Genomic DNA, 17,680 nt, shown 5'->3' on the forward strand with positions numbered 1-17,680 from the left:
TTTAGAGCATGTTTTACATGGCAAAGCCTGGCCATGTGTGGTGAATTTTGTTGCCGTTTTTTACACAGCATAATAAATCTGCCCCTATGTGTGAATTCTCATATTTCAGGTTCACCAATGTTGACTGCTCTGCATTCATCATCATACCAGCTAATTAATCATCTAAACTCATCATACAACCTGCTGTCCAAGCAAGTGTTCTAAATTCATCATATAACCAGGTCACTGAGGATTGCGCTGAGCTTATCATGTGTCCAATCCACCAAGTTTTGTGCTCATAAAAGAATCTGGTATTCTGTGAATGGATTTACAATTTATTAGTGGCCATTGGCCAGAGATGCCAGTGTACTGTCCGAATGAACATCGTATGCTTCTGGTAAGGCCAAATGCCATTAAACAACTGATAAGTGCCTTGACCATTGTAGGCACTGAATCATATATGTCATTGTATTGCTAGGCTTTAGCATGCTATTCCCTGTAACACAGTGGGGATCACTGGGAGGCTGATTCCATATGGCGAGCGGCATTATCAATATCCAAAGAGCACTGCTCCTTCCTGCAAGGCAGATTCTATCATCAGATGACATTACTCATTAAAATTCAGTATTAGGCACTACAAAGCAATGCACCTTACCCAAATGCACATCTCTAGGCTCTCATTGAAAGCTGTCACCCATGAAATCCTACAGCACATTATCCCTCATGCTTTGCCCCTTGTCTCCCACTCTACCCTCTGGCCTGCTGGCCTCCTTTATGCCGGTCCCTCCTCCGCAGGCCTCTGTCTCTCTCCAGCCCTGGTGGTGTCGAAATCAATTAAAATTTAGATTGGAAGTGTTGCACGGAGGTAAATATTAAAGCTGCAGCTCTGCTAATTCAGAGCATCGATCAGACGGGATGAGGGTAATACATTATTTTGACAAGATACATTCCTTCTCAGCAGCTCCTATCCACATATTGATTTTCTCTCCACTTGCTGCAGTTTAAGCTAGAGGCACCTAACCCTGTCTCCTCTCTCTGTGGCCAATCACCTATCCTCCCTCACCTGCCTCTGCTTTCCCCTCTCTCTTCCACCTCTGCCTTGGATCCCTCTTTCTCTCCTCTTCTCCCTCTCTACCTTCTCTTCTTCCAGCCCTTCTGTCCGTTCCTTGTCTTTCTATCAGCACTCTTCATCTAACCTTCCTTCCTTCCTTGCATATCTCTTCTATCTCTGTCCATCCCTAAACATTATCCACACTCATTCCAATCTACTAAAGTCTTTTTCTTTTCTCTCATCTTCCCATTCTAGCTTTAGCAATGGCCCCTCTAAGCCCACCCTACTTGTCTTTGCCTCTACTTGGAGACAGAAGAACATAACACATCCATATATAACCAGCTCAACTTAATGGCCTATCCATCAATGTATCCTTTTATAGCATATCTCTATGTACATTGTCTGTATAGTATTCATTTCCAGGGATAACATTTATTTAACAATATTTCATTTGTAAGGTCACTTGCAGGACCTTGTTAACCCATGAGATTCAATAACAGCAGACAAGTAGTTCACCACAAGGCATCCATCATGACTAGATAAGTGCAGTAGGGTAATTGGGCACTTCCTTCCTGTGGCCTGGTAGTCCGAGGCACAGGGAAAACTGGACAGGGCCACCTGTATTATTTTGTAAATGACTGGTCTTTGTGCTTTTGCACTGAAACAAGGTTGAATGTACAGGTAAAATATGAAAATGTAAATCTGTGAATATATCTAATACACAGATATACTAGTAACAGTATAATAGTCAATTTCACTTTAGAATGACCAACAACTATGTCCTAATTCACCCAACAATTACATTAATGCTGATACAATTTTCCCAAAGATTTCTTGCTAGGATGATATTCTTGCTCTAAACCTAGAGCCACATACAGTATCACTTCAAAATCACAGGCCTATTTACCAAACTAGGCCCTTGTATCTCTTCTTCTGTCACAGGGAAATGAAAGAACTTTTGGGCCCATTTCCCAGAAGCAGAGGTGCAAATATAGGAGTGCAGACATGCTCAACAAGCGGGTCACACTTAACCCTGCCCCCCACTTTGTTTCAAGTTCCCCATTGGAGGGCACTGTTTCATTCTTTAAAGGGTTCAACACATTTTTATTATTCTTTTATAAATATAGTGCAGGGCCAGTTTTATGGCCAGTCCCATTCCCTGGGGCAAGGGTAAGCACAAAGAGCATGTTATAATGTGTAATAATTGTTAGAATGTTTAGCTAATATTAAGAGCATGTTATATTGTGTAATAATTGTTAGAATGTTTAGCTGTTATTTAGCTGGATTTGTATCAAGACAACAGCAGACACAACATAGCCTGAATATCTGCAAGTTATACAATCTTCTTCCCCACAAAGATGGCACCAGCATTGCCAAGATCCCCTTTCTTCTCTAACACCAGTCCTGAAATAAACCCAAATGTTATTACAAATAATTTTCCGTATGCAGAAAATTTGTTCAATGTAAACTCTACTGGTACATAGGGTGCTTTTCCCTTTAAATTAGGGAGACAAAAATTGCGTAGCTCCAGATTTTATTGAACTATAGCTCCCATGATTCATGCTCAGCCTCTGAGTCCAGATTGTGGTCCCTTTAGTCTATGCGTAGTATACACCAGATATCCAAGTGCACGCTCTTGCGTATAGTGACAAGCTGTATGTCAGATCATTCTATACCCATGCCAACCTTTTAATGGCAATATCAGCTGGAATCCCTTTATCATTTCAATGTCTCCTAGCAGACACTAACGACTTCTACTTCATTATCTCCCCATCTATAGCGAGCTCCCCATCCCTGGGGTAAATTTAACACGAGAGGCCTTTCATGCATTATTTCAAGACGGCTGACTACTATTTAGCATGCAAGATTAAAGACAAGATTAAGACAAAAGCAAAGATTGATAGAGCGACACATCATTAGCGCTGGGGTATAGTTATGGATATCAATGGAATATAAAGGAAATAATCCTAGCGGTTTATTTATTTATGCAGGCAATAGACTGGGCAATGAAACATCTGTTTGATTTTGGCTACGTGGGTTATTGTAAGGCAATGCAGCTACAGTCTGCTCAGTGGAGCCATTCTGGTGGCCATAATGCTAGATGTCTATACCAGAATGCACCCAGAATTAATGGAGAAGCTCATGTTAGGCCCTGCCTACAGCTCCACCTTGGCTGTGCACCTAGCAAAGGCAGAACTGATGGAGCTCAATGGGGGCCCTGGAATTAAGACCTTAACACATTTGCACCTGCTGCATTTACATATATAGAACCACAAGTCTAGGGGTGGAAATTAATAGCAGGTGTGAAGCTTCCTCCAGGTCTAGTAACCCCAAAGCAACCAATCAGCAGGCAGCAGTCACTGCTGTTTGGCCGCAGGACTTCAGTTGGTTGCTCTGGGTTACTACCCCTGGAGCAAAGCAAATTTCGTACCTATTATTACATTACCCTTTTCTGTATACGTAATTATACATTGATAATGTATCTCTAATGGAACACATATAAATAGTGATTTAAAAAAAAACAAAAAAAAAAAACATTAGAACAGAAGAGTAAAATAACCCCTGCTGGGGGCTCTAATAACCCCTTCTCCACTCACAACCTCTGAATATGTTAAGCCCACTCTATTGCATTACTGACATGACTTACTATGGGTGTAGTGTTCTCCAGAGAGAGAGGGCCTCGCTGCACAGCCGCTCTACAGCAGCTCCATCCATCGACTACTTAGCCCCTGTAATATATTTATAGCTGTAGGTTACAGAATCCTCTCCCCATAACCACTTTACGTATAGATTGGTCAGACACCAGACTGGACACCAGTCAGTGATTTATAATCTGACAGCTGCAAGGGTCAATAATTGTACCGTAATAGAGACCTTTCCTGTCTGCATGATGTTCTAGCAGTGTAGGGACTTGGGCATCAGTACGACAGCCTATACCATTTAATGATATCATCCCTTTAACCTCAGAGGCCCATTTCCACATGTCCTTTTTCAAGCCAATTTGCTCCTCATATCAAATGAACACGAGACTTTTCAATGGAGTTAAGCGGTGTGTCAGCATTTACAGGCAACATCCCCCCGCGTCAGTGCATGTGTTTCCTTGAAGGAAAATTATACATTGTGAATAAAGGGGTTCTGTCCCAAAACTTGGGGTCCTGTTCAGCGAAGGAGGGTTGGACTCCAAAGTGACCTTTATATATAAATATATATTATATATATATTATACACCACACTATAAATTCTGTATCATTTGCTATAAAATATGAGGATATTAGAAAGCACCTTCATGCCTTTATATGTCACGGAACTCCTTGGAACTTATAATCTCCATATATTTTACAACAGGGGGTGCATCCATAACATGTCTTGTTTGTTAAATAACAATTAGTAATTGATCCAAGGAACAATTTTATTCCCACATTTGGTATCAAGAAGAGGGCTGAATTGATAGTTGACCTCCTGGGAACTTTCCTCTGGGTCAGTCTGTACCCTGTTTTAAAATGGAGGGATTAGATGGACTAGGGATGTGTGATAAGTTAGTACAGGTGCAGTAACCCATAGCAACCAATTAGATGTTTGCTTTTAAACAGGTGACTGGCAAATGTTTGGTGATGTCACTAATATCACAACTCAGTGAAATATGAGTATTATAAGAAATAATGCTCCCCTTATTTTAAATCAGATCAAATCAGATTAGGAGCGAGCTTTGACATCCACTACCTGTATGAAAATAATAGTCCTAGTCCGATTAGGGTAGTGGATAAAATCACTAACCCTGGGAAATTCTCGGTAATTTCTAATATACATATGAGTATGAAGTGTGGGATTCTGACCTGCAGACCTCCAGGACAAACCCTATCTACCTCAGCCAGAGGGCGCAACATCAATATTCACCTTTTTATAAATACCATAAAGACTTGGCCTGCTAAGTAATGTAGCTTTCTGTGTCGCTACCTCTGTACATGCTATTATTTGTATATCTCATTGTATACAGCAGGGTTGGGTAACCTTTAGATAACCCAATATCCTCTTGTATTATTTCTTCCAAATCCAACATTTGTTTTGGATCCTTTCCCCAGTTTTAATACCTTCTTTTTCACCTACAGTTGTTTATTTTGGCTTGCTAAGCTTTCTTATCCCAGCTCAGTATCCTGTGATGTACAACATCAGGCTGCCGCATCACTAGATTTTTAGCCATAAGGCATGACTGTATTGTTGCTTCGTAAGGTAAAAGAAGGCAGCTTAGCCATTTGGATATCCCTCCTACAGAAGGGACAAAGTTTTCCAAATAATTTTTTACCCCCCAAAACCTTTAACTTTTCTATATATTTTATTGTTTTCAGGCATATTCAAAATGAACTTTTCAGTTATGGAAAATATTCTTCACGTATTAGCGCCTAGAAATAGATGCCAAAGGGACAGCAGTGATGGGATGTTCTGGGCAAGAATGACATAAATCAAAAACAGTTCTAAATCTATTTCAGAGATTCCTAATAACCAACCAGACACATCTCGGCTGGAAAATACATTGTACGTGCCGGTCATCATAGTTCAACTCACTGGGCTCTTCCTAATTCCCGCCGGAGATATGTATCAACATATACATAATAGGCATTATGGAAAAGACAACTAATGTTATTTATAACTGTTGCCCACTGGCTTCTGTTGAACTACTACTCTCACAATCCCACCCACATCCATGTTAAAGTTTAAATTGATTACGCAGAGTTAAAACGATGACGCAGAGTCTTTCCCCACCCAATTAAATATGGCAGAATAGACACAGAGGTCTTCTCCACAAACTTATTCATACAAGCAGAAATGAATGTTATAACATGACACTCCTATCAATTTCAGCCCCTTCCTATAAACAGCTGCCTCTCTTCCATATTTATCCAGAAAAAAGGGGAAATATCAACCACTAAAAATACACCCTTCCTGTAGACAGGGTTGGACCGGAACCCTGCCAGCGCTCCCCCAGCCGACTGTTTCTCCCCTGAAGCGTTAAACTTATGCATGCTCAGGGGAGGACGTTGGGTGGGGGACCCTCCAGGGGGTTAGAGAGGCTCAGCGGGGGGACCCTGCGCTGGGTTAGGGGGTGCAGTGGACACCTGCAGGGCTCCTGGGGTGGCAGCCCCGGTGGGCCATGCACCCCCCAGTCCGACCGTGCCTGTAGAACACAAACAATGGTCACACCCAAGTACATTTAAAATATTTTTTTTTCACTACATTATTTAGGGCCACTGCTTCCTATTAGGGGTACAGAGCTTGTACAAGTATAGGATCTGTTATCTGGAATTTTTGGAACTTGGGGTTTTCTGGATAAGGGATCTTTTGGTGGTTTGGATCACCATACCTTAAGGCTACTAAAAACATTTTAATGTTAAAAAACCCCAATCGGTTATGAAGCTTACTCACCATCAAGTAAAAGGCACTGTTTTATAATTGATTATTACAGAATAGAAGGAAAAAAACAATGAATTTCTTGAAATAGCAAATGGCATTGCAGTATTTCTGGATAACAGGTTTCAGGATAATAGATCACATACCTGTCCATCTTAGATTCACAGGCCCCAAAGGACAGTCTCCCACAGAAACAGAGCTATTCTATGGGGTACAAGATATATACACAAACCTGATGTTCTATGCTGCCCCATAGAATATATATATATAACATATATAAATGTGTTCCCCATAATTTTTTAATTCACAACAGGTGTATTTGTGGGTCAATTCAATTGCTGCATCAGCCACTAACAGCATATACCAATATATCTGACGGAAACTCCCGTGCCTATTGGAAAGATGGCTTTTGGGTACACATGAATGAGTTCCTATACCCCCCGCACCCGGGTAATGGAAAATACAGGCACAGCTGTTGTTACACCGGCACCGTACCATACGGATTAGTATGCAATTTAACCCTTTCCACCCACATGCAACTGGCAGAATCCACAAGGCGCAGAGCACATGATTTTTTAATACGCCTTTTCTTTTGTCTCAATTTTATCTTTTTTCTTGCTCTATTCTTATTCAGTTTTAGTATATTGTGGACGTATATATTTTTTCTAAAATGTTTCCACTTTTTTTCGCCTTTTTTTTACTATTTTTTTTTTTTTTTACCTTTTCTAACTTTGTCCATTTCTTTATTTGAATCACTGTTGTCCCTTTTCCCTCTGTAACTTCCATGTTTCTTAATTCATTTTTTTTTTCCAGTTCCAAATGATTCTAAAATAATAAACTGGTGAACCCTTGGGGAACAGACTGAATTTTCTGCTTTAATTGTGCAGCTGAGAGCCGCTGCAAGCCTTGATCCTTAAATGATCCCTTAATCCATTCGCTGCTAGAGAGACGAATTTTGCGTAGATAAAAGGTGCTCGCTTCCTATTTGGAAACTGGAAAGTACCCTTTTCTTTTTTTTTCTTTTTTTTGGGGGGAGGGTTCCAATTAAACATGGAAAATGGACTTCTCCATGTGCAAAAGGGCAATCTAGGTCTCCGCACCCTGTTAATCCATAAAGAGCAATTTTCATACATCACTTTATTGTTGCCCGTTGCACACAGCTAAGGTGAAGAATAGGAATTTAGGGAATATGGCAATTCTGCAATAAGCAGTTAGGCTGCGGAGCTTTGTATAGACTTGGGACCTACACTATCAACTTTATAAGCAGCCAGGGCCCCAACCAAACTACAACCATGACAATACCTAGTGGCCCCAACCTGACAAGATAATTATCCACTTTTCAAGTAGGTTTTTCAGAAGGTGCCCAGGGCAAGCACACTCTCCACTAGTAAGATTCTGGCTAGTATTTTACTTGGCAGCAATCCTATTGACTAAAATATAACAAATATAAGAGGGCCCATACCCTATTCTCTGTCCATATATTTTTTAGCCCATCGATCCACATATATTTCAGCTCTCTGAAACTGAGCTTGTGCTAAAACAGAAATAGTGCTTCCATGTGTAAAGGAATAGGGATGTCTCCACCTCCACCTTCCAGAACCAGAAGAGCTGACAGTTTAATTTAAGGGTCACTTCTTGTTAAAATATCTGAGTATTAGCACATTTTGTACAATGGGTAGAGGTTATCATGGCTATGTCATAAAACCTTGACAATGACAATGATTGTTATTTAACAACCTAGATTAAGGCTAGGGTTGACGGAGAAAGAAGCAATGGAATATATAAATGTGTGCCTTTAATATATAGAATGGCAATATGTTTTTATAAGTAGATTGTAAGCTCAATTGGGCAAGAAAGTGCTTCCTATCCTTGTTTCGCTTGACACAGGACCCTAATCTCTGTTATTTACTTTTGTTCCCTCTCTCCCTAAAATGAATGTGCTATAAGAAACATTTGGCACTGAATAGTAGCATTAAAGAAATAGAAATATACATGTATTAACAAGCCACAGAATCATGTCAACATTTTTTAGGGGCAAACCAGACAGCAGAAAAGAAATAGGTCAGATTTTGGGGGGAGAGATATAAGACATTCTAGACAATGCAGCAAGGCTGAACCCCAATTGAACAACTGCAATTACACAATATATGCCTTCAGTACACTACACAATATATCTTTTTTCATTTGCCAACCTCTAATGCTGGGGGGCAGCCTACCCAGACCAGACACGCTCTCTGCCCCTTGGTTTGCAGTAAAATTAATACAGACAAATGGAAGACAAATCTAGTTTTTATCACAAATAAGTAGTTTTGGTGGGATGAACATAACGCAAATACAATATAACAGGTTTAAAAGCAAAAGATTTACAAATGTAGAAACCGAATGTATTCCTAGAGCCATGCTGAGCAGTAGGACAGAGTGCGGCCGTAGGTGCGCACATTCTAGGTAGATATTCATATAGAAGATCTGACCAGAAGACTGTAAGCTCTCGGGGGAAAGGGTTCACTAGTAAAACATGAAATGGGAACCAATGGAAAAAACAGTAGTGAATTGACCTGTTGGCAAATGGAAGTGGCAGTTATAGAGGGGCCCTATTTAAATTGCTTGCCTTAGGCACTACAAGTGTTATTAAAGGGGTTCTACAAGCCAATTTTTTTGTGGCTATCGCTCAGAAAGGGCAGGAGAATTAGTCTAGTTATGCAGAATAGTCAAGCCTGGCAGTATTTAGCCATAGTTATTTATCTGACTAAAGAGTCAATTTTAGCAGACATGCTGTCAAGAGCTCTGTAATTCCCTTCCCAGATCTCCGGGACAAGTGATAAACTGACCCCAGCGTGTGTTATTCATCTGTCTGTCTGTCTATTTATCTGTCTGTTCTAGGACTTATACATCCCTAACAGCTTTACACAGTGCTCTACAGAACATTGTTTCCTGCCCAACTGAGCTTGCAGTCTAAGTTGTATTGCTACTTATCTATCAGACTATCTATCTTGTATGTCTGTCTATCTAAACTGTTGCATTATTATTCTTTCTCTCTCTTGTCTTTCCTCTCTGTTCATCTATCAGTCAATTCTCTTTATCTGTCTTTCTGTCCTTCTATCTGTCCTTTTCTTGCTAAATCTGTCTATATAGCTAACCAACTCTCTCTCTCTCTCTCTCTATCTATCTATCTATCTGTCTATTATCTATCTATCATCTATATATCTATCTCTATTAATTGTCAATCGGTCTTTCTCTCCACCCAAATCTAAGTCTATATCTGTATATCTGTCCTTCTTTTTGTAGACCTGTCTATCTAGCTATCCAACTTTATCCCTATATATATATATAGATCGGTATAGATATATAGATATATATGTATATATCTTTTTTACCTTTGATTTCCCCCCACCCATTTATATAATGTTTGCCATTGTCTCATATACATAATATTACACCCGACTCTTGCTTCCAGTTGTGTTTCCGGCACCCTGAGATTCCACGCTGATTCTGCTGTCACTTCTGCTGTGATAACAGTTGCAATATGACAGTAATACCTGGGGTGCGGAACCCAATACCTCTGTAGCAAGCCGCTGTAATTTATTTTCACGCACGCTGAGTCCAATTCACTCTGCCCCTATTTTATACAATTACTGAAACTCTGATTTTTAGCCCTTAATACAAACATGTTTTTTTTTATGTTTTACTTATAGCTCCAGTACTTTGCATTCCCCTCTCTTATTATAATTTATATAGAAAATTAATAGATAAATTACAGCAGTACCACTGAATTATTTAACATTTAAAAACCACTAATGTTCATTGTACATATATATTGGGTTTATTACACTGCGTAGCAGCCCCAAAATCATTAGGCCATGAATGTTCCCTGGGAGCCAGCCAGCTGCTGCTGCACTACAGAAATGCTGATCGACTCTGTAGCCAAATGGTAAAAGTTGACAATGTAAATCCAGGACCTGTTTTTATTTTTTTATAAATGCCCTGAATTAAAGGGGAGGGCAAGTTCCCTTACCATACAATTAAAGGTTTCAGCGACCCATAAAGCTTTAATAATTGGCCATATTAATTGTCAATGAACTAGGGACCCCTATTAATATCCGAATCCCCCTTTCTCCATATCTAATTTATAACCTTCCATCTCCTCTCGATAATGGTTCATTAGCGATCAATAACCTGACTTTTTTTAAATGCAATCGATACTTTGTGCGCCAAGGTGCGTATCAGATCCCCAAATGACTTTTGCAGAAAGACCACGCAGAAAATTGGGATTTTCATTATAGTTAACTCAAAAGTGGCCAGACTCTCTTTCAAAGGAGCCCCTACTCACAGCTGCTTTAAATTGGCATAGCACTTTGCATCTTACATGCCATTAAATGGGATACCTGCTGGCCCATCTCATAGCCACCTGCACCCAGTCAGACTGTAAGCTCTTCAGGACAGGAATCCTCTTTTATTACTTGCCTTTTCTTTTTCTCTCTTACATGTTCTCCATGCACTAAAATCATGTATCCATGTATTTCATTTGCCAGATATCACAAACCCCAGGACAGTTTTAACACAATCCCAGTGGGCCCCCAGACCTATAGTGGCCCCTTAACCTAGGAAACTATGCTTTTTTAACATTTCAAATCACACATTTGTGATAAATTGTGATAATGAATATATTTCCTCTAACAGTTTTAGCCTGGGAACTCTATGACCTGCAACTCTGTACCACTGGTGCTCACATAACAGTGGTTTTAGTAGTGCATTAGTACAAAACTAGAGTTAGTTATAGTGCACAGATGTAAAACAGTGGAATGGCCAAGGCACGTGCAAACGTTGGTAGGGCACAGACTGAAAATAAGGGCACAGACTAGAGATAAGGGTACAGACTAAAGGAATGGGTACAGATTAAAAGGTAAGGGTACAGACTAAAGGTAAGGGCAGAGACTAAAGGAATGGGTACAGATTAAAGGTAAGGGCAGAGACTAAAGGAATGGGTACAGACTAAAGGTAAGGGCACAGACTAGAGATAAGGGTACAGACTAAAGGAATGGGTACAGATTAAAAGGTAAGGGTACAGACTAAAGGTAAGGGCAGAGACTAAAGGAATGGGTACAGACTAAAGGTAAGGGCAGAGACTATAGGAATGGGTACAGACTAAAGGTAAGGGTACAGACTAAAGGTATGGGTACAGACTAAAAGGTATGGGTACAGACTAAAGGTAAGGGTACAGACTAAAAGGTATGGGTACAGACTAAAAGGTATGGGTACAGACTAAAGGTAAGGGCAGAGACTAAAGGAATGGGTACAGACTAAAGGTAAGGGCAGAGACTAAAGGAATGGGTACAGACTAAAGGTAAGGGCAGAGACTAAAGGTAAGGGTACAGACTAAAGGTAAGGGCAGAGACTAAAGGAATGGGTACAGACTAAAGGTAATGGTACAGACTAAAGGTAAGGGCAGAGACTAAAGGTAATGGTACAGACTAAAGGTAATGGTACAGACTAAAGGTAAGGGCACAGACTAAAGGAATGGGTACAGACTAAAGGTAAGGGTACAGACTAAAGGTAAGGGCAGAGACTAAAGGTAATGGTACAGACTAAAGGTAAGGGCACAGACTAAAGTAATGGGTACAGACTAAAGGTAAGGGCACAAACTAAAGTAATGGGTACAGACTAAAGGTAAGGGTACAGACTAAAGGTAATGGTACAGACTAAAGGTAAGGGTACAGACTAAAGGTAAGGGCACAGACTGAAGGTAAGGGTACAGACTGAAGGTAAGGGTACAGACTAACGGTAAGGGCACAGACTGAAGGTAAGGGCACAGACTGAAGGTAAGGGTACAGACTGAAGGTAAGGGTACAGACTGAAGGTAAGGGCACAGACTGAAGGTAAGGGCACTGCTACTGCACAGGTATTAAAAAAAATGTATCACAAATGCATAATTACATAACTACTGTCAGTTTACTGTCATCGCACGCTAGCAGGACCGTCTGCACAAATGCACACAAAGTACTGCCAGTTCACCAGTGCATGCCACCAACACTGTAGGAACCACTGAAAAGCATACAGATACAAAGAACCAGGACTTTCATGCACAGTTATAAATGCCTAGTAGTGCCAATGCACATTTACAAAACAGCAGTGTTGGAGGGGAGCAAAAAAAAGGTGCTGCCCCTTTGGGAGGCATTAAATATAGGTACTGCCAGGCCACATAAACATATTGTTCAGTTGGTACACACAGGGAGAGCATTAATACTAATATGGCATAGATAGGGAGCAGTGGTGCTGCCTGGGCATAGACAGAATGCAGTGGTGCTGCCTGGGCATAGAGGGAAACTAGTGAATTAGCAGTGCAAAAGACAAGAGAACACAGTCAGTGTGTAAGAAAAAGCAGGGCTAAAAAAAAGTGTCAGGGCAACTATTTTTTAAATATACACAGATAATTTGGGGGTTGAAAGCCTACACTACTTTGGGGTGACTCTGTAGGAAGAAAGCTGGGTCCAGCTTTTGCACTAGTTTGGCAGCTGGTTGTGGGCACTGCTGTGCTGGCAAGACATGGATATTTTAGTACCAGGCCTGGAAAGGTGATGGGAGAGTTAAGTGCAGTGACAGTTTGGCATGCAGCAGGCGTCCGCAGGCAGCCCCACAGAGGGCAGAGAGAGGCAGTTTAGCTCTGATGGATACACACACTTGTCTCTTAATCTCCGGAGCTCCTGATCAATACGCTATTTCCCTTTGTTGCCAGAAAATTCGATCCTTGCCCTGGAATTAGGTTCCCTGGCTTAATCTAAACGGAAACCGGCCCCAGTTAGCTGCAGAGAGGGGATGAGACGTGAGCATGAGGGGGGGGGCAGATAGAGACATGGGTGAGATAAATGGGGTGCTAAGAAAGGTAGAAAGGGATATTAATCAGGGGAAGGAATTTCATGCGAGTAGGAAGAGTGAAAAAATAAAAAGGTATGAAAAAAGTATGAAATTAATTAACAACAGGGATAATTATTTGTGTGCTTGATATTCACCAAAAAAGCTGTGTACCTGTTATATAAAGGAGGGGGTTGCAGGGATGAAGAATCAGAAAGACAGTGGAAACAGCGGGTAGAGAATGCTGTGTTTTTGTTTGGTGAGTTCTCTGCCATGCGTATATATATATATATAGAGAGAGAGAGCCTGGTAGGGCAATGCAGCCAAATGTGCATACAGGTACTGGGAACCTCACTCCAGGCACACAGGATAGGTGGATCAGATAGAGAAATGGGCTGTAAAACTTACAAGTGTTATGGAGGATAGTGCCAAACTTCCACTCGCAGCACAACCACCTGCACTCTCTGCCCTACAGTAGTTCTGATACCCACCTGCATGGAAAGCCTGAGGTGCTACACCTCAAAACTACTGCTCTTGTGTCATCTCCTCCAATAAAGGATGTGAAGTTCTGTGCTACAGCAGGTGTGTTGCCTCTTTCAGGGAATGGTGTGAGTGTCTGCACTGCAGGAGTTGTGTTACCTCCTCCAGTAAAGGATGTGAAGTTCTGTTCTGCAGTCGCTGTGTTTCCTTTAGTAAGCCAAGGTGTGAGCTACTACTCTGCAGGAGTTCTGTTACATCTCTGCAAACACAAGGTGTGAGTGCACTGCAGGAGTTGTGTTACCTAGTTTAATCAAAGATGAGCTTTTACTCTTCACTACAACAGTTGTTTCACCTAATATAGAGTACCTGTCCACTACAGCAATTACTCCTCCAATCCAGCCCTAAGTAGTGCCTTCTTAAAAGCAGTTTTATAACTCCCATCAACCCAAAATGTGACTGAGCACAAGGTGAGGCTGCAATACAAAAGCTATGCAAACCCTCCCTCCACCAATACTGAGCATAATCTATACTACAGAAGTTCTGTTCCCATAGAGAAGTTGTGTTGCTCCCCCGGTACAATGTGCCAGTGCAGAGCTGCTATGCAGAAGGTATGGGCTCACTCCCACTGCTGGATCTGAGTGCAGGGCTGCACTTTAGACGCTGAGTTACCACCTCCAGGGCAAAGATCCGCTGCAGCAGCTGTATTGCAGACTCTTATTGCCTGTACTCCATGTACAACTAAACGCAAACACTACAGTAGCAGTGTGCCCTCGTACAAGAAGTGTCTGCCGGACTACATCGAGTGATGGGAAGCTTCCTAAACAGCCTTATAATGGTGCCCGTACAGCAGCTGTATCCATACATCGCGTTTACACGCTTCTGTCTTCACTGCCTGCTCTACGGTAGTGCTATAACCTTCCCCTTGACCAACGCTCAGAACTTGCTGCACTTGGACTTGAGAAATGAATTACCTTCCCCTGCATGGTACCTAAATCCCCACTACTTTATGTTATGTGACTTTCCCAGCAGGAACAGCCCGCGTTGATAGCACAATGGTGCGTTACCCTCCAATATCCCCTGCCCAGTATTGTCACATAAAGGTGACTCGTTGGTACATACACCCCACCAAATAGTCCAAGCACATGGGGAATCTCCCAAAATCCCAGACCCTTTAGCGGACTCACGTTTTCCTTGGCATCCAGTATCCAATGCAAACTGCTGGGGCTTCCGCAGGAGTTCGGTAAATTAAACCACAAGAAAGAAAGTGAAAAAAGAGGGGTTCATAATAATGGTGTCTTCTTCTCAAAGTCTCCTTCCAGGACGGAAAGCTTGGTAAATTCAGAAGGAAGGTACCCCAGGGGTAGAGAGAAGAAGCGGGAAGGACATAAAAGAAGAGAAGAAAGTGTAGAAAAGGAAAAGTGAAAGGAGGAGGAATAGAGGAGGAGAGAGAAGTTGGAGAGGAGGAGATGTGAGGTGGAGTGAAGGTAATCAAGAGATGGAGTGATAGTAGGAAAGAAGGGATGAGAGAAATGGAGAGATGATGGAATGAAAAGATAGGAAAAATGTGAGAGATGGGTTAGGAAGTAAAGATGAAGTGGTTACAAAAGAGAAAAGAGGTGGAAGGATATAGAACAAATCAAGACACCAAAGGGCAGGAATGGAGGCGCAGCACAAGAGAAGAGAAATGGGGTGGAAAATTAGAGAGAAAGAGGTAAAGAGAAGAAATAGAGAGCTATGAATAGAGGGGAGAGCCAGAGGGATAAATGTCAGTGAGAGAGATGGAGAGATAGTAGAAGAGGAGAGAGGAGGTGTGTGTGTGTGTATCGGCTGCAGTATCAGACTAAACTCCTTCCCCAGCACCTTCTCCCCTTAGCAGCAGAGCAGCAGCAGCAGCAGAAAATATATGTACAGGCAGCCAGTGTCTGGGATCGATACAATATAATTTTCCCCAAACTCGGAAAATAAAGTTCATAGATGATCAAATTTGAAAACAGATGTCGAATCGCGATTCTAAATAGGATTCGATCCCTCTCAATGCACTGTAGATAATATTTGGCCTGCCACTTGATGAAAATGAGTGATTTCATTTACAGAGGGCTGTTAGGGAGTGCTAGATAAAAAAAAAAAACTTGTTTTGCTGAAAATGGCTTTTTTACCCTCGCCCCCTCCTCTTTCCTTCCTCCCCCTCCTCCTCCTTTCCCTTTTCCCTGTATGTGTGTGTGTTGGAGAGACCCCCTAAAGTGAGATGGATGGATGTCACCCCTCTTGCAGGGGCAGCGGAGGGGTGAGGCAGAGAAGGACAGATGCCACCAATAAAATAAAAAAATAAAAAGCTGCCAAATAAATGAGAATTGTTGTAGTTGGACCCCTCTCTGCATTCCCTGCTCGCAATAACAATTACTTATCGACCGCTTCTCACTCTAGAGGTGGGGACTGAGGCAGCCAAAAAGGCACCCGAGGTATTTCTCCTGCAGCCTGTGCTGCCGGCTCCTTATTCATTAAAGCAGGGACTGAATGGGATGCAAGGAGGGTGCTGGCAAGACCGGGGGGTGCAGACTCACAGGGAAGCAGCAAAGTCTGTGGGATACAGATTTATCATTACACAGAGTGCCTGCAACTGTCTGAAGCCAAATCTCCTGGGCTGCATAGAAAGAGAGAAAAGTTTTTAAGTAACAAAGTACAAAATTAAAGCCACCCAGCACCATGCCAACAGCAGAACCATCACCATCAGAAACAGCTACAACATCATTATCATCATCATTAGTCTCAACCCCAATTTCAGCCTCACTGCCACCCCCATAAACAGTCAACTGCTACCTCAGAGTCATAACCCACAACTACCACCAGCTTCAGCCATTACCATCAACTCCAGCTATCACCACCAATAGCAACTATCAGCATCATACCCCAGTTACCACCATTAATAGCAATATGCCTTACCACCCCAAGTGCCACCATCAGCTGCAGTGCCATCCCATCAATTGATATAAAGCACAAGGGTGGCAATTCAGATTTTTTTTTTAATTCAGTAAATGTGCAGGGCCCCTGGAACAAATGGGTTCTGGTCAAAGGGCTTCTTTACCTTCCTGTGTTAATATCCAATAAACTAGAGAAGAACTCCCCACTGTGGTATTCCATTAACATACATTGCCTCATCCATCAGGGCCCCTGTAATCAGATCCCCTTCGGCTTGCAACAATGTTACAAATATATTATCTTTATTATCATCATGTGCTTTTTATAAGCTCCAATATATTCTGCAGAGCAACAAATAACAAGTGATAAAGAGGGCCCTGGCCAACAAAGCTTACAGTCTGATAGACTATTTGAAAGCATGTCTACTTTCTACTTCCTGAAGATTACTCAGTTCAACAAAAGTTAAATTTCAAGGAGACCCTCTGTGTTTGGGGTGGAGGGGATAAGCTTATACCTAACACTATTAGGGTATTTATGCTAGAACTGACTCCATAGGTGCAAGTGCAAATCATATACCAGACCCTTAGATATGGTATTTATTTATTTATACCCCGGCACATATTTCATTAGCCTCTATAGGCTTTTGAACAGTGGCACCCTCCTCATCCCCATATCACAGCAGGCTTTTGATATGGGAGTTTACAGGTGGAAGAATACACAGCAGATTGGGAATGGGTTGAATTCAAGCTACAGGACACAGGAGTGAAATTGGCCCCAAAATAAAGTATTTTAGGCCCCACAATAAAGTATTTTAGACCTTTGTCAAGTTCTCCTGTCAGTCAAGCCTCAATAACATACAGATGTGCTGAGAGTGTAACTAAATGTTCTATAGCCCACACAATCCACACCATCAGTGGCCTCACTGGGGCCTCAGTACTCCAGGTCCCCCAAGACACACATGGTCTTCTGCCCCATTGATATTTTGACAACTAAATGTTTTGAATT

The 17,680-nt window shown here is 41.7% G+C and overlaps 1 protein-coding gene across 1 annotated transcript in view; it reads right to left on the reverse strand.

Moving 5' to 3' along the window:
• Positions 1–15,715, reverse strand: part of erfl (ETS repressor factor like) — a 47,470-nt gene extending 31,755 nt beyond the window's left edge. The window contains exon 1 of the mRNA XM_004916241.4: positions 14,944–15,715. The gene's annotated coding sequence lies outside the window, so the exon portion shown is untranslated. The remainder of the gene's footprint in view (positions 1–14,943) is intronic.
• Positions 15,716–17,680: the final 1,965 nt, after the last annotated feature.

The sequence above is a fragment of the Xenopus tropicalis genome, chromosome 7 (genome assembly GCF_000004195.4).
Source record: "Xenopus tropicalis strain Nigerian chromosome 7, UCB_Xtro_10.0, whole genome shotgun sequence".
Classification (NCBI taxonomy): Eukaryota; Metazoa; Chordata; class Amphibia; order Anura; family Pipidae; genus Xenopus; species Xenopus tropicalis.